The 18498-nt window shown below is 39.6% G+C and overlaps 1 long non-coding RNA gene across 1 annotated transcript; it reads right to left on the bottom strand.

Moving 5' to 3' along the window:
- Nucleotides 1-7810: 7810 nt before the first annotated feature.
- Nucleotides 7811-10779, bottom strand: LOC143104266 (uncharacterized). The gene is made up of 4 exons (XR_012983035.1): nucleotides 10673-10779; nucleotides 8980-9038; nucleotides 8329-8418; nucleotides 7811-8002 (listed from the first exon to the last, which is right to left on the bottom strand). It is a non-coding gene; the product is annotated as an uncharacterized LOC143104266 (long non-coding RNA).
- Nucleotides 10780-18498: the final 7719 nt, after the last annotated feature.

Below are 18498 nucleotides of genomic sequence, written 5' to 3'. Positions count from 1 at the left end.
GCACCATCCACAGACACTGGACAAGGACAGAAGAGCTCCGGTGTAGTGTTGTCTATTGCACCTATCAGCTTCAAGGACCGAATAAACTTCGAGTGATGTCACAACTGCTTTCACAAGCACACAGTGTTCTGTCTGTAGCTTTAATACATATATATATTTTTAAAAGCCGAATTTAATTAACTGTTTCTCACGGACCTCAAGCTGTCCCTTTACAGTCAGTCCCTTTTAAATAGTCATCGCAAACTTTTACCGTTACGCTGCTGGTTGTGTCTGCAGCGCTATGACGACCAAGGCCAGGCATCGGCATCGGCATCAGCAGCAGCAGCAGCAGCAGCCAACAGCAACAGGCAGTGAATGGGAATTCATCGACCCCCAGTAGCTTCGACAAACATCAGAGCCAGGTCCTCTGTTGGGTCCTGGTTTGGGTGGACCAGGGCCCTCTCCTCACAGTCATAGTTTGAATTACAGGGGGTACTGGGGGGTACTATACCCCCCAATGAAGACCCAGTACCCCCCAAAGAGACAGAAATATCAGTTTTGGGGGGGGGTCAGATAATTTTTCTGATATTGTAAAAAAATAACATTACAGTTGGCTACAATACAAGTCAACTCCTATTTTCACTAGGAAGATTTTTAATGTAAAGCGATTTCAGACACCCCTATTATGGACCGTACCATTTTTAACCACCGTGGCGCTAGAAGCACGGAGATAGAGAACGACTTCAACTTCGCAAGCAAGTGTTAATGTTGAATGACAAAACGCTAGGTAGATTCCTCCAGTAGCCTAAATTCGGTTTGCTGCTGATGTGCATGGGTAAATGTAAGTTGCTAGACGTCTAGCTTGTTGAAAATGTGCTATTTTAAAACCTTCATGTATTAACATGTTTTGTTCTTTCATATCATGTCACGTCTTCATACATTTAATTACCTACTTATCAGAACTCCCCCTATTACCGTCGGTCCCGTATTTCCGCCGTCTTGCATGTATATGTCATTGTACAAACCAGGACGGCGGATTCCTAAAGAAACGCAAGCACCCACACTAGCACCCACACTATAGGTGTATCTAAATTAGCTATGTACCAAAAATGACATTTTACCGTGACTCGAAGAGCTGTAAACAGTGTTATAAGGCTGCGTGTAGCCTACACTTCCGCTTGGAGCTCCAGTGGAATTTTAATTTCATGACGAGAATTCTCGGTCTAACCGTTCATGTGCCATTGAAACGGCGTAAATAGGCGTCCCATCAGGCCAGCACTATAACTCCAAGCGTGGTAAACAAAATCGGATATTTCAGGCAGTAAATGTTCCCGTTAAGAACCAAACCAGATTTTGTTCAAATCTACACACCTATGGCTACTGAAAAATGTAAGATTCATTTAGCAAATGTTATTTTGAAGTGTTAAAAAACATTGTTGTTTTAGAATTTCCGGACAAAAGTGGTGATAATTGGGGGTGTTACGATACCTGCTACTTACCCACTGAGGCTAGTAAAGTGGACCTTGGTTAGTTACCAAGGTTACCAAGATAATTCTCTATTTAAATCATTTATTATTATTATTTTACATTGTGGTGAGGTGAAATCGATTGCCATTTCTAAGGAGACAAACTCCAGTCCATAGCCTAGGTGTCCATTCTCATTTTATCTTGAATAAATTATTGTGCCCTTTGGGGCTTGGGTCTTACCTCTTGGTCTTATGAAATCTAAAAATAAACCAAATCAATATTTCATGAAATAGGCAATAGGCTTCTTGTAAAGGTATTACTTTTACTAGTAATTAAAATGGTATTTCAGTGCACTTAACTTCTAACTTTTGAGAGTTAATCAAAACAGTCCTCTTTTGGATATATAATAACAATGATATATAATATTTTGATATATAACAATGATATATATATTTTGGATATATAATAACAATATTCTGTAGCCTACTGATTATCAGTTTGTTGCACGTTTAGACCTTGTATGTGTGTTGCACAACACATGTTGCACTTGGCGATCACGATGGAGATTGATATGGTAGTGGACCATAATGGTCATAGAAGAAGTGAAGGAGCAGTACCCTCCAATTATGGTGGGGTAATTTGCACTCTGCTCACAGTGGCCCTCACTAGCCAGAAGTTCTTACATCAATGCTGGCAGACTCCTGAGGGCCAGGGTAACATCTTGCAACCCCTGCATCTGCACTATAGGGCATCTAAGACTCCAGTCCTGCTTCCTACAGCCCAGGAGTTACTGGGAAGTCAATGGTAAGTTGACTAATCATTTTATTTCAATGACATTTTAGTTCATATACTGTAGATCTCATTCATGCACAAACAGTGTATTTGTAGGATAAAAAGGCAGCACCAAAAACTATGCAACATGAACTTCCAAGAGAGTATCCAGGGCATGCAGTCCTGCAGGTATTTGATTTCAACTGCACTCCACCGTAGGGGATGTCGCCAAGGATTTGCATCGTTTAAGTTTCTGACAACCAGATGTTTTGAAGTTAATGACGTATGGGAGTCATTTCATACAGCAAAATTAAAATGTCATACTATCGTATTATACAGTGCTATGCAAAACTGTGCATTTTGGCTGCATACAAACCAGCACTAATGATAAGCAGATTTTTTTTAATTGTGTTAACTTCATTTAAAGCAGCCGCTCAATGTGCTGAGCACACGCAAATTCACCATCCTGTGGGGCTCAAAAGTATCAGACTCGGAACTATATGACATAATAAGTGATGTCATGCCCATGGCACTTTCTGCCCATTTCAAGCCACATGTTTCAAAGTGCAATCTATTGATACAATACCTAAAAGCTGTTGGAGACCTTCGGTGTACCTTAACTTGTTGGTATACGAAACATCACTCGACAAGACGCAAACATGGGAGATTTTCTTTCATGCCCCTCTGCGGAGCTGGTTTCCATTCCACCCATGTAATCAGGATTTCATCCCTGTGGTTGGGGCCCATGATTATGGAGGGGATCGGCTCCTCGGGGAATCTCTGCTGCAGAAAAGGATGGATTAATTATCCCAAAAAAGGACAAATCAGCATTTCATGTTAACTTAAAAAGTTGGTCACTGTTTTGTTTCCTTCCTAAACCAAACCACCTCAGCATGGAAAATAATTCTGTACATTTTCTTTCAACTGTTTACTGTTACATATTCTTCATGGGACCTTTAACAAGATAAATGTGCCACTTGATACCTTTTTTCTCTTTGGGCAAAGATGTGTTTGAGGACCATAGAGATTTTTCCACAGCTAAACATATTCCCCAGAGTGAGCATGTCGTTTCAGAAAATACACTTCATCAATGACTTTCAGCCACTGAGTGTGGTTTCTCTGTACTGCAGTACTTTAACTGCAGCGATACAACCATTCACGATGTGTTGAAATTTACACAAATTGTGTTGTCCCTGCGCTAACACACAATGTGTCATTTTAACACATCACTTTTTAGAGTGTTCTACATTCTATATAACCTGACTCCGCCAGATGGATTTGCTCCGCATATCCATCTGGGAACTTTTCATTGAAGAACTTTTGGGAAGGGGCGGACATACTGGTTAGCTGATTGGATAAACCATCTGTCTATCACCACCTTTGTTGGTTATCGACGGGCCAAATCAACCAATTAGATGAACAAAGTATTCTTCTAATGCCGTTTAACATACAATTAAGTTAGGTAACGTGACAAACGTTAAGATGTTTTAACTTACCATTTATGAACCTAATCAACGACAATTCCCATCAAGTTTTCACGGTAGGCCCTACACTTCTGAAGATAGTATATTCCTCCATTATGAACTGGAATCAGCCGTGGAGGATGTCTGTGTCGTTCATTCCTCCCAGCTGCATGGCTGAGACTCATAGCTTCACAGTTTACCCAGGAATACTTTCTAATTTGAATAAAACTTGCGCGATAGCTATGCTCATCTCTGTGGATGCCGTCATGTTGTTCGTTGCGTCACACCTCAACCCGCCTCAAAGCCAACGCTGATTGGACGTTCGTTTGGTGAACTGCTCCAAATTTTCTTTAACGGAAAGTATCCAGACTGATCTGCGAGTGAAACCCTGAAGCTCGCGAGATCAGGATGGTCTCACGAGGCTACATTCTATAGACCCTTTCAATGTTTGTAAATGTTGCGCACAGCATTGGGTCAGAAAAATGGTGCAGCTACAGTATATGGCATGTTGAGCTGTCAAGGTATGCACTGTCATTCTCACCTCATGACTGCAAACCGTATCTTAATAAATTAGCAACAAAATATGACACATTATCTCTACAAAAATGAATCACGCTTGTCAATGGGGCTCCATCTCCTACTCCTACTTGGCATGCATTCAGAGGGTGTCATAATGATCCTATACACTTCAAATTTCGTGTAGTTTTGAACCTGTCAGCCAAAGATACCTGCGATTACAATGTCTCGTTTTCAATATCAGCAGAAGTTTGTATGCAGTTGTAGTATATTATGCCCGTCCCACAATGGAGTGATCCAGCTCAAAGTAATTCTCCGGGAGTCTGCAACATTAGCCTGGCTAGAGGTGAATTTGTGTCTGGATATACCAGGCTACACACATATCATCAAACACTGTGGAGTCATGACCTCTGACTGCTGTGTAGAGACGGCCTACATTGCTGCTCCCTCTCCCTCAGGGAGGAACTACAGCCTTTCCACTGAACAACCCCTGAAAAAGGGTGGCTTCTCTTAACCTGGGCTCATCTCCCCAAGCTAGTGGATTCCCATTTCATTTCCCATCACCCCAACCCTAAACCAGGAGCATTAAGAGGCATCGAAGAGTGAGGTCCACCTGCTGATGGGGTTTGGCCTTTTGAGCCATCGGCGCTATGGCTTGGCTTGTCAAAGAAAACAGGCATGGAGACGGACAAAACAACTCAATAGTGAAGGGCCCTCAAAGAGCATGGAGGATCATCCCTCAGAATTGACCATAAGCCAAAGGGGGAACTTTTTAAAGGGTTTCCGAGGACACTTACAGATTAATTGTGTGCGGTCAGCAACATGGGGGACCGAGAAACATGACATGACATGTCGATAACGGCCTCGCCTGCTACAAGCGAGGATTAAGGGGCCGACACACTGACTTCTGGGATTCTAGTTTAATTTCTATAGGTTTCAGCCAAACTCAATCATATTGAAATTAGAATACTGAAGCACACGAAGCATACTGAACAACTCCCTCAGGTTCTCGCTTTACCCCACTGACTGAACATCCTGTTTATAATTTGAGATTGTTTTATGTTCCCTTGTTGTAGGTTAAACTGGAATGAAAGTCGTGGTATCTAACTTATCTCCTTACCCACATATGCCTAATAAAATGTAATAAATGAATAAAATGAACCCCCCCCTCCCCTCCATTACTCTCTCCATTCTTTGATGAATAATGCAATACCCTGCTCTGTGGTTATGTTGATACCCCATCTGATCTAGTCCTTAACAGAAGTTTGTTTCAGTCCTTTGGCGTTTTGTCTTCACATACTGCAGGTCTACTGGAGCCATCGGTCATTTCTCTAGTGCGCTCTTCTGATTGCTTAATATTGAGCGCTGAGTATAAGCCTGTTTGGCTTGCTAGCTGCTTGAGGCCCTGGGATGCCAATATCGGAGATCACATGCGACTTTTATCAGCCACCAGCCAAACTGCAATACACGTGTCTCGGTTGTTACTCTAGGGTAGACCAACTCACTTTCTGGAGGTATACTCTGCCCCCATCTTCTATGGAATGTGGAGTATGAATTTATTTTTTGGCGGACATTACACATGGCACCTTTAATGTGTATAAATTATAGATTTGACGAAAATGTATTTGCACATTAATATGTGTTGTGTCCTGATAGGGAGAAGATGTTGACTGTTCTAGTATTATGCTTTTGCAAATCAGAAATACAGGTGCTGGTCATATAATTAGAATATCATCAAAAAAAGTTGATTTCCCATATGTCAGTAGTTCTATATAAAAAGTGAAATTTGTATATTATATTCATTCATTACACACAGACTGATATATTTCAAATGTTTATTTCGGTAACACTTTATTTCAAAGAGCAATAAGTGTGTACCAACACAGTTGATTTATGTACTATGTAGTGAATTAGTAGACCTGTTCCAAGACATCGAAGACACAATATACATGTCATATGTACATGTAAGTAATTAACTGGTACACTTAGATTTATTCCACTGTATCAAAGAGTAACTAGGTTGTAGCAGCACAGCTGTTACATGTACACTGAAGACAATGAGGCCTTGACTGGAGCTAAGAATGGTTTGTATATCAAATCTATCATGACCAGATTTACCCCATCCAGCAGGTCTCAGATCAGCTCTTTGCCTCTGATGAAAATTTAGGCAAATTAAAAAAGTTAAGTTTAAGTTAATTAAAAAATTAAAAAGTTTTGTAAAAACACTCAGTATTACAATGTAACAACTATATGTAGGTACCCACAAATACATAATGCAAGTACAATGATAGTACCTGACAGTACATGTTGTTACACAGGTTGTACCACTGTACCTAATTAGGTAGGTACACTGTAACATCGACACATTAAAATAAAGTGTTACCGAATATTACTTAAGATCAATACAAAAAAAGTTTTTTAGAAATGTTGGCCAACTGAAAAGCATGAACATGAAAACTATGAGCATGTACAGCACTCAATACTTAGTTGGGGCTCCTTTTGCCTGAATTACTGCAGCAATGCGGCGTGGCATGGAGTCGATCAGTCTGTGGCACTGCTCAGGTGTTACACTGTAAACCCCAACAGGTTCAATGAACTCAACATTTTTGATGAAACTGATTACCTCAAAATATTTAGCTATGTTACAAAATATTTTAAGTAATTTCTACTTAAAATGAGACTTTTTTTAATGCTCAAAATCTTTAAGGACAAGGATAAAATTAAAAAGAATAATGTGAGAAATAGATATTTTAAGTTATTGTTACATTAGTCAGACAAGCTCTTAAGACTCCAAATCTTTGAGAAAATGAACAACATTAAAACAAATAATTTAAACAAACAAACATTTTAAGTAATTACTACTCTAAACTAGAAGTTATTCACACTCATTTTTTTAGGAAGTTGATAAACTGAAATATAATAATTTGACAAACAAACATTTTAAGTAATTGCTACTTAAATTGTTGATAAGTTCAATGAACCTGATCATTTTGAAACCATTGTTAAAACTAACAAAATTGACACTGGAAATGGAGTTGATGTTTTTAAGTTATCACTCCTAATAATATATTCATGTTATCACCATGACTCATTCAGTTTCTCAAACCTAAACATTGTCACTTCAGTCTCTTATATTTTTAAGTTGACTTCACTCTATTGAAACACATTTTTTGACTGTTTAGGTTTACTATTTACCTCAAAATCAAAAATATTTTATTTGTATGATTCAAACAAAAAACTACTCAAAAGACAATTTCAATGCAGATTCCATTTATTTAAGAATTCCATTTGAATTCTAACAGAACAACATCCCCAGCAATGCGGTTAATACAGAACATCAAAGAAATAACAACCTTTTACCACTTCAACAAAGGTAATAATACTCAAATAACATAAATAAAAGCGAAAAAGCTCCATTGCTTGCTTGAGTATTAACATGCTGGCAGTACCAACCATGAGATTTGGAAAACAGAATGCTTACTCATCCATCATCAGCAATTTATTTTTAAGGCTAAGCAGCAGTCTAGGAGGTAACCGCTTCAGGTCTTCCAAACCCATTATAATTTTTTGAATGAAATTAAATGTGTAGGACAATTACTTTGGATAATCGAGATGAAGTGCATAAATCAAGGCAAATAGCCAAATTATGTCTCTGTCAACTCTGCTATATCACACACAACAATATCTCCGTCAAGAACTATAGAATGGATAGCAGGACCAAACTTCACAAGGGAGTCTGTATCACCCGAGACAGTGAGAATAGCTACAGCTGCATCGGAGAAGTCTGGCAGGTCAATTTCTTCTGCCTGAAGAACATTACAGTAATTAGTTAAAACAGTAATTAGTTAATGAGTAGAGTAGTCAATGAAAAACACTACATGTGTATTTAATATAATATGAAATACTAGTGAATGAAAAGTTAAGGTAAAATTCCCAAATATGACATTCTTGGTGAATTACTGTAGTATGATTTAATTGCTATTCTGGTGGCTAGGAAGATGGTTGTGGTTGTTGTCTTTTGGCTGCAAGGTAGTATCAGAGAGGGCTGAATAGAAATAGAGATATATAGAGAAGACAAAGTAAAAAAAGAAGAAAGAGTGAAAGAGGACACACAATTTAATCAAAAACTTACATTCCAGGTCTTAAAAAATCCATCTTCCCACAGGAAGATGGGAAGGGCCTGCAGAGTAATTTTCCTTCTGCTGTTGACATTGATGTCTTCCTAGAAAGACAGAGGGATTGTGGGGAAGACACAAATCAGCAGAATATTAATCCTATGCATATATTAAATAAGACTATAGTACAGGTGACATGTAAATAAAAGATTAACTCCTTCACGCTCCTGATATGCAACCTCCTGCTCTGTCTTTCTATGAAATCGTGAGAGATGAATGTTCAGTGCATTAATAGACTGGAATGAGCAAATGCATGAGTGGTGTATGCATGGTAATGGGCTGACCCTTGAAAACTGACTGTGATTTAACTAATAATGGCAAAGTAACTGAGCTCTCGGAAGAGGCGTCACATGACCTGCATAGCCAACACATTTTGAAAATGCCACATAAAATAAGTCTAAGGTGTCATCCCTTCTTTGATACAAAAACATCACTCAAACCTAGCCTTTGTATCCCTGTGGAGAGATGCAAAGGGATAACATTAGGCTAGGCTATTCTCATTGGTAAATAAATGCTTACAAAATATCCCTATAACTTATAATAATATAGGCTACACGTTGGCTACATTGTGACACTAGTAAATGGAGGACAAATAAGTTATCACTTACCATGGTGTGATGGTGGTTCCTTGCACAGAACTGAAAACATGTCACACAGCCATCTGGTCCTGAGGGGAAAAATATTATGAACAGTATTATTTCACTTTTTTGAACAAAAGTCAGTCAGACAGTCTCTTCATCTCTCTGTATAGGCAGGCCTATCAGAGTCAGACGTTGCCATTGATCATGCTTAGGCTATTGTCAGTAAGTTCGGAGCTACAACTTCGCTTCCTATCCGTGTTAACAAAACTGGAATTGACGTTAATATAAGACATATGCTATTGATGCAGGGTTATTCTTCAACTATGGCTCTCTTTGACCTGGTAATTTTCAGAAAATGTAACATCTTTCAGTAAAAATCTTTTTGCATGGTTTAATTATCTACTCTTTCTAGAAACTTGCCCTAATAGTGGCTGTAAAGATTTCACTTGAATAATATATATTTTTGACATTTTATTCCAAAAGTCTAACTGTCATTTCCAGTATAAGTAAGTATATATATTCTTTTGATCCCGTGAGGGAAATTTGGTGTCTGCATTTATCCCAATCCGTGAATTAGTGAAACACACTCAGTACACAGTGAACACACAGTGAGGTGAAGCACACACTAATCCCAATGCAGTGAGCTGCCTGCTACAGCCACGCTCGGGGAGCAGTGAGGGGTTAGGTGCCTTGCTCAAGGGCACTTCAGCCGTTCCTACCGGTCGGGGTTCGAACCAGCAACCCTCCGGTTACAAGTCCGAAGCCCTAACCAGTAGGCCACGACTGCCCAATCACATGTTTCCAAAACACAACAAAACGTGTGTTTTCAAGCAAAAATAACATCTACTGTTCCAAATGTATTTTATTAAATATTACACATATCAGCCAAAATATTCAATTTATTAATTTTCCAGAAATGTTGTATGTTGTATTATTTTTACATGTTTAACTTAAAATATGTGTTGTGATGGAAATGACAAAGTGTGGTGGAGATGACATGACATACATAGACACATTTAAGATTTAAAAGCATTAAGATTTAAAACAAAAAAATGCGTCCCTGCCATACGTTATGTAATTATGATGTTTTTTTCTACTAGATTCTTTAGTAGGCCTACTATGAAGCAAATAAACTGTGTTTTTAGGGCAATGCCATTTCCACCATGTCACCATGTCATTTCACACCAAAAACCAAAGTAGCCTAAATATTTTTTTAGTTTTTCTTATTTCTTCCAAGGACAAGAAAAGTATCATAGTTGAAGAATTACCCTGCAGTGTTACTTTGCATTACATCTAGCAGCTAATGCGAACCATATAGCTTATGGCAGCTCATGGTAGGCTACTAATAAAATGTTTAAAAGTGCGCTGCCTGTTTGTGCGTGTCATGTGTTTGATTTCCAACTTATGAAACGTTGCTTTGGTGTCTAACCTGCGTGCGCGGCCAAAGTAGGCCACACCAGAAACGGTTGATAAAAGGATCTTTGGTAATGCTAAACCATACTGTTTGTCTGTCCAGTTTCCACTAAAGTAGTGCAACAACAGGCTGGCTAGCTGGCTGGCTGACAGCTCAGACAACACTTTAGTTAACTCGCTATAAAACATGCAGCTAGCCCGCAAAAGGTCTCTCTAACATAGCCTACACTTTAGCTGAGGTCTGCCCGCTGGAAGACGGTACACAAATAAATAAACAAAGTACACCTTCATTAAGGCGCGTTCTTACCTTTGTGTAGTAGCAGTCTGATGATGATTGATGGATCATCTCACTGATTGCTTGCAGCTTGCCTGCCTACATCCGGGTGCGCAGCAGTCCTTGCAAACAATTAGTCTTAGGCCTACTATGTCAAAGTGTATTAATTTACTAACTGCCACAATCGATCGTAGACTAGTTCATTCACCATTCATTGGGATTTCTGATTTTTTTATTGGTTTATGTTGGTTTGTGTAGGTTATTAGGTTATTTGCCATGTTGATATGAACCTAACCAATGAAGTTGCACGTCTTTATTACGTCAGACGTAATTTCAATCCACTCTTGAAATAAATGAGTTTGGGGGTCAGTTCTACTCATATACTAAGAGGTAATCTTGTCAAAATAATCAATAACTGGGAAACTAGTTGAGTGAACTTAAAACTTTTGTGGTGCCTGAACAATATGGCAGCTTTGAGTACAGCTCTGCAATTTTATTGAGTTTACAACACTGTTGGGGAATACAGTGTATGAGAGCCCAGGTTGGTCTGATAGTGGCCTTCAGCTCTTCTGCATTGTTGGGTATGGCGTATCACATCTTCCTTTTCACAATACCCGATAGATTTTCTATGGGGTTAAGGTCAGGCGAGTTTGCTGGCCAATTAAGAACAGGGATACCATGGTCCTTAAACCAGGTACTGGTAGCTTTGGCACTGTGTGCAGGTGCCAGGTCCTGTTGGAAAATGAAATCTGCATCTCCATAAAGTTGGTCAGCAGCAGGAAGCATGAAGTGCTCTAAAACGTCCTGGTAGACGGCTGTGTTGACCCTGGACCTCAGAAAACACAGTGGACCAACACCAGCAGATGACATGGCACCACAAACTATCACTGACTGTGGAAACTTTACACTGGACTTAAAGCAACATGGATTCTGTGCCTCTCCTCTCTTCCTCCAGACTCTGAGACCTTGATTTCCAAAGGAAATGCAAAATTTACTTTCGTCAGAGAACATAACTTAGCAGAAGTCCAGTCCTTTTTGTCTTTAGCCCAGGCGAGACGCTTCTGACGCTGTCTCTTGTTCAAGAGTGGCTTGACACAAGGAATGCGACAGCTGAAACCTATGTCTTGCATACGTCTGTGTGTGGTGGTTCTTGAAGCACTGACTCCAGCTGCAGTCCACTCTTTGTGAATCTCCCCCACATTTTTGAATGGGTTTTGTTTCACAATCCTCTTCAGGGTGCGGTTATCCCTATCACTTGTACACTTTTTTCTACCACATCTTTTCCTTACCTTCGCCTCTCTATTAATGTGCTTGGACACAGAGCTCTGTGAACAGCCAACCTCTTTAGCAATTACCTTTTGTGTCTTGCCCTCCTTGTGCAAGGTGTCAATAGTCGTCTTATGGACAACTGTCAAGTCAGCAGTCTTCCCTATCGTTGTGTAGCCTACAGAACTAGACTGAGAGGCCATTTAAAGGCCTTTGCAGGTGTTTTGAGTTAATTAGCTGATAAGAGTGTGGTACCAGGTGTCTTCAATATTGAACCTTTTCACAATATTCTAATTTTCTGAGATACTGAATTTGGGGTTTTCATTAGTTGTCAATTATAATCATCAAAATTAAAATAAATAAACGTTTGAAATATATCAGTCTGTGTGGAATGAATGTATACATTATACAAGTTTCACTTTTTGAATGGAATTACTGGAATAAATCAACTTTTTCATGATATTCTAATTATAGGACCAGCACCTGTAGATATGTACTGGTTCACTGTTTTGTCTTCTATTCATACAGTGGGGTCATTGCCCAACTCAAAAGATAATCATATATTTTCCACATGTACTGTATAATCAGAATTTGTCATTTGTCATTGGGCATCTTTATGACCTCTAACATCAAGTCTTTTCATTTCTTTCATTCAATGAAGTCTTTTCAACTCACTGCTCACTTACAGTTGTTGCAATTACAAATCTGTGAATTACAAATCTCCTACTCTCTGATTGGTCACAGCACAACCCACACCAGCAGGCTACCAGTGATTGAAAGTCTAAGTATGCACATCCTACAATTTATCATTCACAGACATGGTTCGTTCTGAGGCTTTGTTCCATTAGTATGATAGAGACAGCTATTTCATTTTCCAGTGTTTTTTAATTTACATCACACAAAGTCATTTTTAATAGGTATGCATGTATAATCGCTTGTATGGTATATTACATACTTCAATTCAAAGCTTCCGAATCTATTTGATGATCGAGACATGCTAAAAACATCTTTGATATTCAGTCTCATCCATAGCTGGATTTATTTTCAACTGCTGTGTCCTTCTTTATGGAATATGTGAATGTAAGTAAGCAAGGGCATTGAAGGCTAGATAAGTAAACAATTTGTATAAACAGCTTATAAGATGGTTATAGACTATTGTTATTCCATTTTCTATGCATATTTAACTGTAAAATTAGTCAACAACAAAAGTAAACTGTGATTCACCAGACCTTGAGGCTCTGGTGTTGATCTCTAGGCTATGTTTATCTGTGGAGCCTGGACTTGATATCCCAATGTAAATCCAAACAGTAACAGCACTGACGTCATTCCCAATGAAGAGTATATGTTTGCTTCTGCATTAGTACAATGTATGTTTAAAGTGTGTATTATTTGTTTTACTCTCCTGTCAGAAGACCAAGAATGTCTACAGTATAATTAAAACATATACATTATTCTATATATATAATCTTCTGTACCTGGTTCTTGTAATCACTGAGCTGGTACCTAAAAACTGGTGTCACATACTGTCAGCAGCTTTGCCAGGTTCTTCAGCAGCACCTCACTCTGCACCAGCCACTTCCCCAGCCACGCCCACTCATCAGACTCACACTCCTGTTACTCATAGACCTCTGAAGTTCGCCTACAAAAAAGATCCAAAACGGCCATCTTTGCCAATATAAGGAGATCCGGTTGTTAATTGAAGCTAACTACCTATGGCAAATTGCATTGCAAGTTAGCTCTGGAGTAGCAAAAATCTAAGTGTGCCGCCTTCACTTACCGGAGATCACAGTATCCACTCGAAGGCAGAGGACAAAAGTGTGTTCAGGAAAACGTCTGCATTTCAGACTTTTTCATCCCCACGAGACTTTAACAGGTGCGATTATTCAAAATCCCCATGTTATTTTCCCATAGGAAAAATCGCCAGATACCGGATGTCAAAGATGGCAGCTTTTTTGTAGGCGAACTTCAGAGGTCTATTCTCTCTCCCCTACCTTCTGAAGCCTTACACCTGCAGCTGATCAATCAGCTGATCAGCTGCACTATATCAGGCCCCCCTCCACACACACACACTTGTCTGGCCTCGTCAATGCTGTACGAAAGACCCAGCCAAAGACTCGCTCCCTCGCCTGCCCGTCAGTATTCGTTGGATTCAGTTAAGTTATGAACTTTGTTGGACGTTGCCCTCTCTCTTTAGTTGCCTTAGTCTGATCTCCTGTGTGTTTGCTTTGCTTTGTATTCTGGACCTACAAGTACTTTTCTGTTGACCATTCAATAAATCTCCATCACCGTGTTCACTTCTCCTAGTCCTCCTTCTGTGTACCGTGACGCATACCTTGAGTCTACTGGACAAGCATTCCTACATGTTTACCTGTGGGACCCAAGACATGTGAGTGCTGCTAGGAATGCCAGGAAGATCTTTCGCCTTGATGTAATTGGTCTTTGGGCTTGATTGTGATAAAGACCCCCCCCCCCCCCCCCCCCCCCCCACACACACACACACACACACACACACGCACACAGAGTGCAGAGCTGAAAAAGAGGTCAAAGCAAAATGAATGTCTACTGCCAACAACAAATGTGGAATGTTATGGCACTCCAATGATGCCACAGATCGATTCGATTTTTACATAACTATGCTATTACATTTAATTCAGTGAAGGTGTAAATAGTCAAACAATAAACCTTAACTAATTTAGTAAACTTCATCATTTTCAAAATGAAAGGATTAAATTGCAACTGATTATCTGGAAAGGCTGCGCTGCTTGAAAAAAAAAAAAGCTGTAGCTGGGACCAGCTAACCTAACTGAGCAGCTGGAGTTTATTACAACTGCTCGGATTGGAACCAGGTGCCGTGGTTAGAGGCCAGAGAAGCAGATGCCCCGGCCTGTGTGTGTGACCTGGCCAGTGGGACTGGTGTCAAAAGGATGCATGCAAAGGCATGCAAGCCTCCTACTTCCACAGTCTCCTTTGCTGAGATCAGCATGTATTCCACAGTGAGCGGATGGAGGAAAAATCTGTGAACCGTACCATGGACAACTTCATGTGCTTCACATTTTGCTTACTCTATTGGAGAAATTACATTTAAAGTCACCACAAAAAATGTTGTAAAATGTTCTGAACCAATCTGTTTATCTGGGTTCTCAACAGACAATTTGTGCAAACTTGTGTCTCAAAGAAACACTGTAGTTTTGTTTACATTAAAATAATGGCTTCAAACTCATTTTGATGGTACACTGAGAATAGGGAGAAAGACCTCTCATTGCCACCGCGTCCTTGGTATGGCACAAGGTATCTTTGATCTACTGTGTCGGACCAAGTCCCTTTTGGTCACTTTTTTGGTGCTTTTTTATGCTCTGGGCACCCCTTTAGCATAATTTTCCTATATGCAGGGCTGGAAATTGATATCAATGGGTAAACAAGTAATTTAGTGTGCATAATCAATAATAATTGATTTTTCACTGTAGGCAGGTATTGCACCAACTTCATTGCATTCAGGGTGTAATGAAGATCTTGTAGATAGAGAGAGAAAGAGAGAGAAAGAGAGTGAGAGCGTAAGTGAGAGAGAGAGAGAAAGAGCGCAATTTTACCATCTACTCTACTTCGATAGATAGATAGATCGATCGATACATAGATATACTTTATTGATCCCTAGGGGAAATTCAAGAACTTACAGTACTCTACTCCACAACACACACTGCGATGCAGCCGGCCGCAATCACACATCAGCACCCCAGCCCATCTGCATGACAATGAAGACCAGTGAGCATCTGCATTCCCACCCCGTGTACATGTTTATCAGGAACCCTGTGGGATAAGATCGGCACCTGAGACCAATTACCGAGGCAAAGAGGCGCATGTGAACACAATGCATGTGTAAAGCCTGAGGATTGCAAAGGCACTTTGCCTTCAAGGACCATGAGCCCTTAAATATGTATGCAATTACCATGAGTACAAAAGCTTTAATCCAATACATACCTATAGAGCTGGGGTCACTTCCTTATAGATTCTGCATATGCACATTCTGCATGTGGCAGCGTTATTGGGAGCCAGAGCACAATGGCTGATCAGCATGCACATCTGCCTGGAGAGGAATAGATGGTAAATTGACTACAGTGACCTAGAAGCATTGTATGAGAAGATGTGAACTCCTCAAATTCTCCTCCACAAACAAACTTTATTTGTGACAGGAAGGTCAACAGGGATTGCTCTGACTATGTTTTGGAGTATCCCAACCTAGGACAGTCTCACGATTTGGAATACATTATATTCCCACATTTCCAAATGTCTTTAAGATGTGTTTCCCCAGGCTCTGGTCCGGGAGAACTTTGAATAACCGTTCCATGTGTGGCTGTGACCCTGACCTGAATCATGAGATAATGTGATTTATTGAATTAAATACTTCTGCTGTTGTTGCAGCAGGGAAATTCAATACACTTACATGCTCAAAAATATGAACACTCCGATACAGAGTTAGAGATGTACCATATCAACTGATAATATTGTTTAATGAAAATGTTTCTCAAAGAAACAGGAAATACAATCTACTCGTGCAACCTTGAAGGTGCAAATATCTGTTTATATTATCAAAATATGAAGGAAAAAAGCTAATGATAGAGATATAACTTATACGAGAAAAGTGAAGAGATAATATCCTCCAGTATTACTGTGTGCATGTTGTGTTTTTGTATAGTTTGAGGTTTTCAGACGCATTCGGTAACATTTTTCAGGGCTTGCAAAAGCTTTGTTAGAGAATCTTACTGGTTCAAGCACCTGAACCCAATAAAGTGTGTGCAAACATATTACAACACACTCCACGTCTTTATCTTCGTAACCAGATATTTAAAAGTCAAAGAGTCATCTTCGTGACCAGATATTTTGCCTGAAGTGGTGGCCACTGTGTGTTGTTATTGAGTTTCTCTCTCAAGTTCCCTTGTGAAGTGTTCTGGAGGAAGGTGTGAGGAAGTGGGCAGATGTGTTCTGAGCAGGTCAAGGCTCCATCTTTGCTAAAAACAACAATTGTGGACCAGACGAAGATTATTCAAGTGCACTCAAGTGCACATTTTTTATGATTTACTGCATCTCTGTGTATTGTATGTGATTATGTTTCTAACTGATGTTTTGGAAAGCAGAGAGGTGACATAAAAATCCATGCCTAACAACACATCAAGCAGGGGAATCAGGCCCTGTACACACATACCTGGATATAAAAAAAATAATAAAAAAAATGATGCTATGAAAAACACTATAACACAAAAATGACTGCATACTATTGTCTGCCTTGTGTGCTCAAACTACCATGACAGATCAATAAGTGGCAATTACATCTCCGTCAAAGTTACATCAAATATTAGAGAAGGAACTTCCTGAGGTCAAATTTGAAAATAAGTAACCTTTAGTGTAGACTGATGGAACAGAGAGACGAAACAAGACATGGCAAAAACTAACTCTAAATGTGATTCCTATAGGCTATGGACAGAAAATGAGATTACAATAAAAAAACAGAAAGGCCCAGTAGTAACAATCACGTCATCGTTTGTAAAAATCTCTGTTTTACAAGTCCATATGGATCCAAGGAATCCAGCGTTTAAAAAATCTTCACTTTAGAAGGCATTTTTAAAAAACATCTGTTTAGGTGAGCTAAATCTCCATTTACATGTGGACAAAAGGCCCAAACAAATAAAAAAAAAATCAGTTTTAAACTAGATTGCATTTCACACAAAGTGTGCTTGCTCAGGTGCAGTTCACCAACAGGACAGTGGAAGTGTATAGAACTTGGCTTGATCCAAGGATTCCAACAGTACCTCATTTTTCAACAAGGGGCATACGGGTCAAATTATATGTGCATTAACGCACGTCTAAAACACCCAAACAGATTTTTGTTTATTGCAGCACCCCCTAGGAGTCAAAGGGCACCTGAGGTCAAGTGCAAGCTGCAGTCAGGGGCTTCTCGGATGCTGAGAGATGACCTCGCCTCTTGTCACCAATTTCGATTGGCTGTGACGGATGAACACTTTAGAAAATCAAAATTCCTTCTGATAACTTTAGTGAGGCTTTGTCTGAAGATGATGCATGTCAAGTTTTGTGAAAATCAGACATTTGTGATCTGTGGACCTAGTTTCGCTTTCAATAAAATCCAATATACCGGAAAATCCAATATACCGGAAAATTACTTCGTAGGGTGCGTTGAACTTGCCTTGATCCAAGGATCTCAACATTCCCTGGTTAATTTTTGAAAATCTGGCAAACAGGTCAAAAGGTATGTACATTACATTTGCCTATTGGGGTGCCCCCTAGGCGCCAAAGGGCACCAAATGTCTTGCACATCCTCACAATGGAGTCCTGAGTCCACATACCAAGTTTAATTTTGATACATGAAAGTGTTGCTGAGATATGACCTTACTTCCTGTTTGGTGACTTTGTTGTGACGGGTGAATGATTTCAAAAATTGAGAATCCTTTTGGAAACTTTTGTGAGGCATGGTTTGAAAATCATGTACATCAAGTTTCGTGAAGATTGGACAAAGTTTGGGACCTGTGAAAATTTTGTTTCACTTTCGATAAAATCCAATATGGCAGAACAATGACAAGGGGCAG

The sequence above is a fragment of the Alosa pseudoharengus genome, unplaced genomic scaffold (genome assembly GCF_046254945.1).
Source record: "Alosa pseudoharengus isolate Yale_2024_CS ecotype anadromous, Long Island Sound unplaced genomic scaffold, YU_APseudo_1.1 YU_APseudo_1.1_scf_5, whole genome shotgun sequence".
In the NCBI taxonomy this organism is placed as follows: domain Eukaryota; kingdom Metazoa; phylum Chordata; class Actinopteri; order Clupeiformes; family Clupeidae; genus Alosa; species Alosa pseudoharengus.
The sequence above is the reverse complement of the archived record's forward strand: the minus strand, read 5'-3'. Positions and strand labels throughout refer to the sequence as shown.